General features: G+C 40.6%; 1 long non-coding RNA gene across 1 annotated transcript in view; it reads left to right on the plus strand.

Annotated features, from left to right (window-relative positions):
• The window catches only part of LOC133556725 (uncharacterized), an 87,470-nt gene extending 74,893 nt beyond the window's left edge, over positions 1 to 12,577 (plus strand). The window contains exons 3-4 of the long non-coding RNA XR_009807583.1: positions 12,201 to 12,322; positions 12,432 to 12,577. This is a non-coding gene — a long non-coding RNA (uncharacterized LOC133556725). The remainder of the gene's footprint in view (positions 1 to 12,200; positions 12,323 to 12,431) is intronic.
• The last annotated feature ends 890 nt before the right edge of the window (positions 12,578 to 13,467 follow it).

Consider the following 13,467-nt stretch of genomic DNA (forward strand, 5'->3'; position numbering starts at 1 on the left):
GATTGAGAGTTTGGAGCGTTGGCCTTCTCTGAGATGAGATGTTTATGTCAGCAGAGCATTCCCTCTGTCTTTCATTAGCTTGTCTCGTCAGCATTTTTTTGTACACTCACCGACATACTGTACATCCTCTGAGGCAACTGTCCCTCCAAGTTCATGATTCGATTGCCGACCCTCAAAAACCTTGTCTTAAAAGTTGCGTTTTGAAACAGTTAAACATTTTAGTTGTTTTAGTTCTGCGAATTCTATTTATATAACGCCGTTTTTCTTCTTCGCGGCTTAGCTCACATGATGGTCAAGCAGCATTAAAACAAGTGAAAGTGAGTGCAGAGCTTGAGCAGAAAATGTTATATTGCTGTTCTGTTTTAGGGTGGTCCAGTAGTTCAAATAGTGGCTCTCTGTAGCTTTTTAAAAATATATGAAAAATGGTAAAAGATGAGGGAAAAAAAAAAACTATTTTTTGTTTTAATATAGTTTCTGTAGGAGGACAAACATGACGCAAACCTCCCTAATTGTTATAAAGCACACTGTTTCTATTAAACATGTTTCACTGATTCGAGTATTTGGCGAGCAACGTTTTGTCCTACTAATTTTGGTGGTCCTTGAACTCACCCTAGTTTGTTTACATGTATAACTTTCTCCGACTTTCTAAGACGTGTTTTATGCCACTTCTTTTTCTGTAACATTTTGTCCACCAAACTTTTAACATTGTGCATGAATGCACAAAGGTGAGTTTTGTTGTTGTTAATGACTAGTGTGGAGTGCTATTCAGACATATTTGGTCACTGCATGACTGCAAGCTAATGGATGCTAACATGCTATTTAGGCTAGCTATATGTACATATTGCATCATTATGCCTCATTTGAAGGTATATTTGAGCTCATTTAGTTTCCTTTAAGACCTCTTAATAAAATGTTTATCTCATGACACACTGTTTGTGTGTAATATGGGTTGTTTTTTTTTGCGGCTCCAGACGGATTTGTTTTTGTACTTTTGGTCCAATATGGCTCTTTCAAAATTTTGGGTTGCCGACCCCTAAAATAGAGGGATAGGAAAGAGCTTCCATAGAGTCCTGAAAGAATTGGTTCATAAAGGTACAGTAATAAAGTCAGGGAAAATACAAAAGTGCTCTTAAAAATAACACTGTCATCATCTTGTGGAATACTATCGGACCGCTTGTGTCTGCAGAAATTACTTTGTAAAATGTTTGTTTGAACATTTGATTTGTTTGAGAAACTTTCCGTAATGCAATCTAGTTTATTTTCTACTATATTAGTAGTTTTTTTGTCATGTCTTTGTCAAACTTGGACATGGACTTGGGTTGTTTTCCCGAGGTGCGAGGCGAATGGAGTGGAAACGGTGATGGCGTGAAGGTAAAGACATCTTTATTTAAACACTAAAACTAAAAACAGGAACAAACCAAATGCGTGCACAAAGGCGGTAGAAGTGTCTGCAGCAATTACTTTGTAAAATGTTTGTTTGAACATTTGATTTGTTTGAGAAACTTTCCTTAATGCAATCTAGTTTATTCTCTACTATATTAGTAGTGTTTTTGTCATGTCTTTGTCAAACTTGGACTTTGACTTGGGTTGTTTTCCCGAGGCTCGAGGCGAATGGAGTGGAAACGGTGATGGCGTGAAGGTAAAGACATCTTTATTTAAACACTAAAACTAAAAACCGGAACAAACCAAATGCGTGCACAAAGGCGGTACAAAAACTGGGCTATAAAACAAAAGACTAGCACGAAGGCAATGAACTATAAACAAGAAAAAAAAAAACTTGCACTGTGGCATAAATAACAAGAAAACTTACTGTGACAAAAATAAGGGGTATGGATCATTAGCAAGGTGTGTAGCAGGTGATCGAGGGCGTGAAGGAGGTGATGTTGCCAGGACGAAGAACAGAGACGGACAGCTTAAATAGCAGTGACATAATCAGTGATTGAACACGTGTGTGACATGACAGGTGAAACTAATAAGTTGTCATGGTAGCAACACAAACCGGAAAGTGCAAAACAGGAACTGAGTGTCCAAAAAACAAAACGTAACATGACCAAAACGAAACATAATCCATAGGCGTGACAGTCTTGTGATCATGTTTTGTTTATTATATGTTCTGTTTTGCCTAAGACTCCATTGTTTCCTGTTTTCGCACTTCCTTGTTTGTTTTGTTTCCATGACTACTCATTGATTTTTATCTGTCCTCATGTCACGCATGCTTAGTTCACGCTGCTTGTTTCATAGTCCATGCTGCCCTGTTCTCGTCATCGCAAGTAAGTTTTGTTTGTTAATGCCACAGTTAGTGTCTTTTGTTTTTTTGTCCGTAGTTCTGCCTTTGTGCTAGCTTTTAATTTTATAGCCAAGATTTGTACTTCCGCCCTTGCGCGCGCCTTTTGTTTATTCCTTTTATTAGTGTTAAAATAAAGATGTCATTACCTTCACGCCATGTCCGGTCCAAGTTCACTTGCATCTCGGGAAAACAACCACCCCATAGTTCACATCCTGACATTTTTACAGTAAAATTTAACGTAAAAAAAGGACAATAGATTGCATTGGTTTGTGTTCTTTTGTGGTTGCTATGTTTAAAGGCCTACTGAAACCCACTACTACCGACCACGCAGTCTGATAATTTATATATCAATGATGAAATATTAACATTGCAACACATGCCAATACGGCCTTTTTAGTAGTAGTCTGCTTTAATCGCATAATTACACAGTATTCTGGACATCTGTGTTGCTGAATCTTTTGCAATTTGTTCAATTAATAATGGAGATATCAAAGAAGAAAGATGTCGGTGGGAAGCGGTGTATTGCAGCTGCCTTTAGCAACACAAACACAGCCGGTGTTTCCATGTTTACATTCCCGAAGGTGAAGCTTTACTATGGAATAGAGCGGTCAAGCGAACATGGTTCCCGACCACATGTCAACCGGCAGGTTTAGGTGAAAAAATTGTGGTAATAAATCGTCTCTTACCGTAGACATGAGCGGAGCTTGCGTCGTTCCTCATGTAAAAAGAGGTAGCTGCGACTCTCTCGCCTCCTTCGTGGCTTCCCTCAGAGACACTGGCGGTCACCACACCTGTGGCCACACCCCTCCGACTTTCAGGTGCGACAGTATAATCTCACTACAACACGAGTAACACAATAAGCAAATAAGAGATTTTCCAGAATTATCTTAGTAAATGTGCCTAATAACATCTGAATCGCTCCCACTGCCCTGTTTTTTCTTTCTTTCTAGTCCTTCACTCTTACTATCCTCATCCACAAATCTTTCATCCTCGCTCAAATTAATGGGGAAATCGCCGCTTTCTCGGTCCGAATCGCTCTCGCGGCTGGTGGCCATGATTGTAAACAATGTGAGGAGCTCCACAACCCGTGACATCTGCTACTTCCGGTACAGGCAAGGCTTTTTTTATTAGCTACCAAAAGTTGCGAACTTTATCGTCAATGTTCTCTACTAAATCCTTTCAGCAAAAATATGGCAATATCGCGAAATGATCAAGTATGACACATAGAATGGACCTGCTATCCCCGTTTAAATAAGAAAATCTCATTTCAGTAGGCCTTTTAATTAGAAGTACAAAGCCCTAATGTTTATGCAAATAAACTAACATAATTTTAAGTACTAGTAATAAATATTGTGATAAGGGCATCGACATAATTGTACATTCATTGTCCGTTTTCATAACCGTAACTAAACGCAGAGTTGTTGATGTGCAGGAAAGCCACAATGACCACATTATAGCATCTTTGGTGATATTATTATATTATTTGGGTGTTACCATTTAGCGGTCTGTTGTACGGAATATGTACTGTACTGTGCAATCTACTAATAAAAGTTTCAATCAATCAATCAATTTGTTAGCATGAAGAAAATATCCTTAAAGTGGAACATTATCACCAGACCTATGTAAGCGTCAATATATACCTTGATGGTGCAGAAAAAGACCATCTATTTTTTTAACCGATTTCCGAACTCTAATTGGGTGACTTTTGGCGAATTAAACGCCTTTCTGTTTATCGCGCTGGAGGCGATGACGTCAGAATGTGACGTCACTGAGGTAACACACCCACCATTTTCATTTTCAACACATTACAAACACCGGGTCTCAGCTCTGTTATTTTCCGTTTTTTTGACTATTTTTCGGAACCTTGAAGACATCATGCCTCGTCGGTGTGTTGTCGGAGGGTGTAACAACACTAACAGGGAGGGATTCAAGTTGCACCACTGGCCCGAAGATGCCAAAGTGTCTGCCGCCAGACCCCCATTGAATGTACCGGAGTGTCTCCACATTTTACCGGCGATGCTAAGGCAGACATGGCACAGAGATGTATGGATAACCTGCAGATGCATTTGCAACAATAGTCAACGAAATCACAAAGGTGAGTTTTGTTGATGTTGACTGCCAGCTAATCGATGCTAACATGCTACGCTAATCAATGCTAACATGCTATTTACCGGTGGTGCTAAAGCAGACATGGTACAGAGATGTATAGATAACCTGAAATAATAATAACCTGTAGATGCATTTGCAACTATATTACGTTTCCTTCCACCCACTTTTAATGCGAAAAAAACACTTACCAATCAACGGATTTAAGTTGTTCCCGTGCCAAAAGATGCGAAAGTCCTGATCGTTTGGTCCGCACATTTTACCGGCGATGCTAACGCAGCTATTCGGCCATGCTATGGCTATGAATAGCGTCAATAGCTATTCGCTCAATAGCTTCAGTTTCTTCTTCAATATTTTCATACTTCAACCATCTGTTTCAATACATGCGTAATCTGTTGAATCGCTTAAGTCGCTGAAATCCGAGTTTGAATCCGAGCTAATGTCACTATATCTTGCTGTGTTATTCCCATTGTTTGTTTACATTGGCAGCACTGTATGACGTCACAGGGAAATGGCCAGTGTCTTCACAGAGAGTCGAAAATAAGGCACTTTAAAGTTTTATTTAGGGACCGGTAAAATTTTGAAAAAAACTTCAAAAAATACAACAAGCCACTGGGAACTGATTTTTATTGTTTTTAACCCTTTTGAAATTGTGATAATGTTCCCCTTTAATAGTATTAATAAACTAAAAAAATAGATATTTAGTAGGCTCAACAGGATGTACTGAATCTTGATACTGCTAGCAAACATTGCTGAACAAACAGGGACATCTTTAGCTAAATAATGAGACAAAATGTGAATTTCACGCCATAAAAACAACTGCAGACATGAATTTTAGATGAGACGAATATTTGTAGCACGAAATCAACTGCAAACAAACTTATCCTTTTTTCATTGGTGTCACGATCACAGTAGCATCGCACTTGTTATGTCAATCAAATATGTTACTTCGCGATGCACGAATAAATCCAACTTTGTCTTTCACTGAATAATGTTTAATTTGTGGACCCCTCAGATGTAAAGAAATGATGTGCCTCCAATCTTCTCTAAATACTGTGAGAGTCAAATTAAATGCGGTCGAGGTGAGCAGTAACGTCTTGGTGATGATAAATGGTTTAAATCAGGGGTCTCAAACTCACTTTACCAGGGGGCCACTGGATGCAGGGTCTGGGTGTGGCTGGGCCTCAAGAAAAGATTTCCCCCCCAAAAAAGTTGCATACTCTTTAGCATATATTTGTAATTAGCCGACGCACGGAGGATAATGTTATTTCCGCAATGTGTGTCGTTCCACTTTTCCTCCCTACAGCAACACAGCGGTCGGCGGATAATAGTACCTGGATAGCGAGTGCAAAAAAGTGACGGCTCCTGAAGTGTTATTCGGCGTCATATAGAAATATATGTAGTGTTCATCGTGTGAGGCAATGGAAATTAAACAATAAAAAAAATTAAATAACAATTTGAATGGGTCCAGGTTATCGGGGACTGTTATTACTGACGGACAGGTGTCGCAGTGTGACTGCAGCCGGGCACGTAAGAAAACCCTCGCCTCCATGGCAACGTCTCCGTCGCTTTCACTCACTTGCCGCTTTTCCACTAATGCAGGGGTAGGCAACCCAAAACGTTGAAACAGCCATTCTGGACCCAAATAACACAACGCTGTCAAGCGCCATTCATATAAAACTTGCGGGCCGCACTAACATTAAACTTTCCTATTAAGGTGGGGGCCGCAAAATAACATCTCGTAGCCCTCATGTCTGACCTCTGGTTTAAATCATTAAAATTGAAAAAAAAATCTTAAAAGTGTCTAAATCCACTCCATCCCATTTTGAATATATTTTTTTTAATTTTATACTTGCTTCGAAAATACGCCCAAATCTGCACTGATGCAGGTAAATAAACAGTAGTCTAACGGGGCTCTTGACCATCACCTGAAACCTACAAGTGCCCGGATTTGCCTCTCTGTCACGGGATAGCAACCCAGCTATTGATGAGCGTCTGCCTGATGTCAAACAAAACAGGCTCCGCTTTTTAATGTTTCCTCCATATGTGGCAATGACATGTGGCTCCATTTAACTACAGACACATAAAACAACAAGCAGGAAACTTTAAAGAGTGTGACTTTGCTGCTCTGCAAGGGACACACGCACGCACGCATGCACGTGCACCCACACACACCTTTTTGCATTTGTCACCTTCTGAAGACCTCCAAAAAATGCCTACCTCTTTAGAACCACCCTTTCCAGATATATAAAGATTTGTTTTTACAACATTAATAATACATACATACTATGCCAATATAAAAAAGCCTGTTTTGAAAAATTAGTTGGAATTTTAGAAGAAAAATGTCACAATTTCGCTAGAAAAACTTAGAATATTGGCATTTGTGACATACTCTTGCTGTCGTCGTGCGGGTTCAATGGACCACCCAGGAAAGACATAATCGTCGCGGAGGTTTGACTCATTTATTTTGCAATAATAAAGATTGTCTTCCGGTCTGGTCGCTTTTCAGCTCTCTCTCCGCTGCTCGCCTCTCGGTCGCTTTTCAGCCGGCCTTGTTTCCGTCTCTCGGGTGCTCGTTCGCGCTCTTGCTCTTCTCTTTGCTTCTGCTCCTTGGTCCCTGCTGCGGACACTCCACCTACTTTCTTGATCTCTCCTCCCTCTCCCCTTTTATACATCATGAGGAGATCGGTTAATTGTGTCCCGGTGTGTGAGCCATGCACCTGAATTAGATTACGGCTCCCGTCACACCCAGCCTCTCTGCTCCGCCGCATTCTCCGCCTCCTTGCCGCCATCTTGGCATGCAGCGTGCCCTGCCCCGCCGTCAGCCCGTCAGCTCCGCCTCTCCACAGCATTATTATATAAAAGTTGTAATTTTACTAAACGCAAGTCAAAATTTTACAAGAAAAACTGAACATTTGTACAATATTATGATAAGAGTTGGAATTTTACTCAATAACGGTGGCAATTTTTACAAGAAAAGTTGGCAATTATCAATGTTTCAATGTTTATTTATATAGCCCTAAATTACAAGTGTCTCAAAGGGCTGCACAAACCACAACGACATCGGCGGTACAGACCACATGAGGGCAAGGAAAAACTCACCCCAGTGGGACATCGGTGACAATGACTATGAGAAACCTTGGAGAGTACCACATATGTGGGCAACCCCTCCCCCCTTCTAGAATTAATCACGCATGTTCACATAATTAGTTTTGATATTTGGGTTCCGAGCGAGAGTAGGTCAGGCGACCTGGTGAGCCATCTTTCAACTGGAAGCACACTGGATCTTTTTTTTAATGAAAAGAGTCGTAATTTTACTCGACAAAAGTCACAATTTTATAAGAAAACCTAAATGTTGGCAATATTATAATAATAATCGGAATTTTACTCTGCAAAATGATGACCGAAGTCATAATTTTACTCCAAAAAATGGCACTGTTTTACATGAACAACAGAATCATTGGCAATATTGTGATGAAATTCAGAATTTTATGCAAAAAATGTCACCATTTTGCATAAAAAAGTTATAATTTTACATAAAAAAGTATCAATCAATCAATCAATGTTTTCTTATATCGGCCTAAATCACCAGTGTCTCAAAGGGCTGCATAAGCCACAACGACATCCTCGGCTCGGCTCCAGAAGTATTACTTTTTTACATAAAATTATTACTGTCACATAAAAAAGTAATAATTTTACGAGAACATATAGCAATATTACAGAAACATAACGAATATTAGAAATTGTTCCCAATTGTAATAGGAAATTAAAGCTGCAAGCAGCGATGGACGGGACCGCTTAGGCTCCTGCCCCCGTAACCCAAGCCCACATAAGCGGTAGAAGACAGATGGATGGATTATTACACAGAGGAAAAAGTTGTATACACGTGTTATACATCAGTTTAATAGTAATGACTGTTGTAAAGTGGCTTGGGCATTTTATAAGGACGCCTTGGTGCCGCCATTTTGAGACTCTAATGCATGGTGAATGTAATGCAGTAGTTGTATTGAAGTGGGAATACCAAACTTCCTGTTGATAATAGTTGGGGGTGGTCAGTGGATGAAATATAGGTCTAACTGAGACCTACGTAGTGAATTTTGTTTCATGTTTCTATGACATTCCTACTGGAAATTACAGACAGTTTTGTCTGTGTTTTTTTCCCTAAGGTGCGCTAGAGCGCAATTTTGAGTTTTGGGGTTTGGTTTTTTTGATTAGATCGCAATTTTCGCCAGTCCTGATGTGTTTGTCAAATTTGGTGAGTTTTGAAGCATGTTAAGGGGGTCAAATTAGAGCTCAAAGAGGCGGCGGTATAATAATAAAGAATAATATAATAATAATAAAACCTTATAAATTCAATAGGGTCCTCTGTCCCAAAGGGACATCGGTCCCTAAAAAGTCAACACATTGTAAGAAAAAGACTGCTTTTAGTAAATTTTTTAGGGGGGATGGGGGGTTTTGTTGGTAATTGGTTTTTAATCTTCATTATTTACTTCAAGTTACTACAGTATTCAGTACATATTTATTTATTTTAAATTAATTTTGACCGAAGAGTGCGCACTTCAAATTCCTGCACACACTTGTTATTTCATATGTTGACCAGAGGGGGAGCCCTTTTAAAACCGACACACAGTCAATTTGAAAAATCCCTCCTTTTTGGGACCACCCACATTTTGACAGATTTCCCCACCAGGGGTGCAAATGAGACCATCTCTATTAGATGCAATTGTTTGCCCGTATTGGGACCATGATTTATGTCCTTACTTGTTCACCGGTCCTCATATGGACGGTACTTTTTCTTGTTGATGCCTCAAGAAGGGTAGAAATACAAGAACACACACACAAACACACACACACACGAGAGGTTCTCGACTGAAATTTTGACTCATACCTTTCCGTTTGGAGTGTGTGTGTTGCCCCGTCCTAATGGATGTTTTTAGAAATGAGACGTCAAAAAAAAACAAAAACTTTTGAGTTCTTATTTATGTGTTTGTGTACAACATTGGTAGAACAGGCTATATTTTAAAGGTCAAAGTTCCCAGGGTTGGATTTTTTCACTGCTACTTGAGCCATCTGTGGGCAGTGGATATTCTTCACTGGTGACACTGGGGACCCAAGGGGGGCGGGGGGTGTCGTTAACAAGACCCCCTCAATGGTAAACAGTCATAAAAAGCTCAGGATTCAGTTGCACAAACTCAAATAGCTGACTACTGCTAGCACTAAACGGACTTTCCAAGGACACCGTGGGTATTTAGCGTTTTCGCTTCCTACGTAGCAAGCTAAAATGGCAATTAAAGATGAGAAGGGATCAGAATCAGAAATACTTTAATAATCCCAAAGGGGAAATTAAGATTTTCACCACAACCCCATTCAAGAGACGACAAACATTACAGGGAGACAGAACAGGATTGCTGACGGGTTCCGGCGCCCCTTACAAAAAGGTGAGAAAGAGCAGACCCAACAAAGCAACCACCCTCGGCCGACCACCAAATCTCGGCCAGTGTCCAGTCCGCATGGATGAGCGAGGATACGTCCAAGGCGATCGGAGTGTCTGATACCTGCTCATTCAGCCAAGACACTGTTAAGCCCGTCTGTCCCGGTGCTCAGCACCAGCTCCGCAGCCCTCTCTCTTCATCCGGATCTTCCTCCGGTCTCTCCAAACGGTTTCTGATGTGGCAAAGACCCAGCAGTTGGTCTCCATGGCCAAAAGGCTCCCAGGAGGCAGATCCAGAAGTTCACAAAAAAACAACAACCGCAGAAGTCACGAAAGTGCCACTCCTTGTCACACAGTCCCAAAGGGTCCCGAACCAAAAGGCGAAACAAAACCCCTGAAAACAAAAGGGAAACATCAGGAACACAAAAGGATGACATAAGAGCACAGAGCTCATGCCACCAGCAGCCACTACAGTGGCGTCATCTTGGGAAAAAAATGTGGTTAGATCTAATTGACCCGTCGCAACAGATTATTTTTATTTTTTGCTTGATTATTATTGCAATTTTTAGAGGGAGCAAATGTACATAGACTTGATAAGAATATAATGATATCACAGTTGAATAGTGCCAACGTAAATGAAATAAAGACACAACATTAAATTAGAGATGTCCGATAATGGCTTTTTTGCCGAAATCCGATATTCCGATATTGTCCAACTCTTAATTACCGATACCGATATCAACCGATACCGATATATACAGTCGTGGAATAAACACATTATTATGCCTAATTTTGTTGTGATGCCTTGCTGGATGCATTAAACAATGTAAACAGTGTGAATGGGTAAATGTGGAAGTAGTGTCAATATAGCGCTTTTCTACCTTCAAGGTACTCAAAGCGCTATACAAGTACAACCCATTTATTTTTACCATTTATAACAAGGTTTTCCAAAATAAATCAGCTCAAGTTATGGAAAAAAAAATGGCAACATGGCACTGCCATATTTATTATTGAAGCAGCTTGGAATATGGGACATGCTCTTCCTGAGAGAGAATGAGGAAGTTGAGGTGGGCGTGAGGGGGTACCAGGGGGGTGTATATTGTAGCCTCCCAGAAGAGTTAGTGCTGCATGGGGTTCTGGGTATTTGTTCTGTTGTGTTTATGTTGTGTTACGGTGCGGATGTTCTCCCGAAATGTGTTTGTCATTCTTGTTTGGTGTGGGTTCACAGTGTGGCGCATATTTGTAACAGTGTTAAAGTTGTTTATACGGACACCCTCAGTGTGACCTGTATGGCTGTTGACCAAATATGCCTTGCATTCACTTGTGTGTGTGAAAAGCCGTACATATTCTGTGATTGGACCGGCACGCAAAGGGAATGCCTTTTAGGTTTTATGGCGCTCTGTACTTCTCCCTACGTCCGTGTACACAGCGGCGTTTTAAAAAGTCATACATTTTACTTTGTGAAACCAATACTGATAATTTTTCAACCGATACCGATAATTTCCAATATTACATTTTAAAGCATTTATCGTCCGTTAATATCGGCAGTCCGATATTATCGGACATCTCCAATTTAAATTGTTTAAGTATATAAAAAAAATATAATAGTAATATTGCAAAATTAACAAAACTCAACAAAATATGCTTGTAAGAACATACATACATATTTTTTAACGCCAAAAATTTGCGTCTGTGCCAAACATACTTATTATATTGTTATCTAAATAAATTGTCCACTTCAGTGGTTATCGTTAATATGTGCTTTGCTATGGAGGTTTTTTTTCCCCACTCCAGACTGGGCCCCCTTAATAGCCCAGTCTAGATTGTATTTATTTTTAATTTTTTTACTCATCCTGCTCCATTATTTACCTTTCTCCCATCTTTTACGGAGCGCCTTGTGGCGACCGATCAACGTTCCTGTTCTGTAACCATGTGCACTGTTTGTTTGTCTCATCTTGAACGGGTTTGTGCTGAAAACAAAGTTCTGTTGTACTTCTGCAATGACAATGAAGACCTAGCTACCTAACAACAGATTTTCCTCCAGATGTAATATATGTGGCATTATCTCCATTGTTCTTATTTCTTTTACAATGTCCTGATACAAATGTCTTGTGATGGCAACAGTCAGTTTATAAAATTAGGACCCTAAATCACAGAAGGTGTTAGCGAAGGTGGGCTGTCCTTTGAACGAGTCATATCCACACTGGAAATAATGGGCAAAACTCCACCAAATTACAGCCTTTATGGCGCGGTGTTTTTCTAGGAAGTGCACGTCAAGCTACGAGGACGGTTTTTGGAGGGGGAGGAGTGAGCATAGGTAACCGTTTGTTTGAGGGTTACCTCTTATTTTCACTTCATCATACCCTTTGTCTCCAGCCTGCTGCTTTTTGAGTTGGATTGAAATGTCGGATGCTTGTCCTCACATCGTTGCCTCCCATGAAACATGCGGATCGTAGAAGTGTCAAGTCTCTGCTCCAGGGTCAGGTGCCATATTCATAGTAAGACATTAACTTGCAATTACCCCCCCACACAAACCACAGCGGGGGGTGGGTGCGATTTAGTGGTGCAATGATTGATTGGTGTGTTTATATTTTACTTTGGTGACAGGAATCTCCCAACTCCAAGCCTCCGACTTCTAGCAGATGGCAGAGCCGCCCTTTGAAGAAGCACCGTCATTAACCTTTGCGGTAGAATAACAAAGTTGAACACAGGGGTGCTGTGGCTGCTTTGATGTGGTTCCTGTGTTTGCTCCATGGTGGTTTGGATTGAGGATGGGGGGGGGGGGACTCTGCTGACAAGTCCAGGACTGCCGACGGGCACTTTGGGATTAGACCCTTGCCGTCAGAGAAAAATCAGCGCCTGTTTATCAACCAAGACGCTTAGTCAGCTTGTTTCATCGGCATTTTACAGAATCATTCTTTTTGTAGAAGATGACCCAACAGCCTAGATCAGGGGCGCTCACACTTTTTCTGCAGGCGAGTTACTTTTCAATTGACCAAGTCGAGGAGATCTACCTCATTCCTATTTATAATTTATATTTATTTATTTATGAAAGAGACATTTTTGTTAACAAGTTAATGGTGTTTAATGATAATACAAGCATGTTTAACACACATAGATTCCTTTCTTTCATGAAGACAAGAATATAAGTTGGTGTATTTGATTCTGATGACTTGCATTGATTGGAATTAGACAGTGGTGCTGATAACGTCCGCATTTTCAAATGGAGGGGAAAAAAAAGTCCTCCTTTCTGTCCAATACCACATGAAAGTGGTTGGATTTGGCATCTCATTTGTCCAACTTGCATACTCCTTTTTAAACACTTTGTTATGAGAGTATCATTTGTGTGTGGCCCTTTAATGTCTGGCAGCAGGTGAGTGACGTCAGTGACTGTGCGGGTGGGCAAGCAAGTGAGAAAGCGGTCGCTGAGGGCGGAGGAGAAATACATTGGCATCAAACTCCGTAGCTTGCTAGCTTGTGCACGCTAGCTTTCTGAGACTCTTATTTTGTTAGCACAGGCAGGATGAAACAGGTCTTTTATGGTGAAGACAGGAACTGTGCAGTCGGTCTTTAGAGTTTTGACAGTAGGTACGGAGTCTCTAGAAATAAAATGTTTCTCTCTGCGTCCGCCCTGTTAGTGATT

Source organism: Nerophis ophidion, linkage group LG07, assembly GCF_033978795.1.
Source record: "Nerophis ophidion isolate RoL-2023_Sa linkage group LG07, RoL_Noph_v1.0, whole genome shotgun sequence".
NCBI lineage: Eukaryota > Metazoa > Chordata > Actinopteri > Syngnathiformes > Syngnathidae > Nerophis > Nerophis ophidion.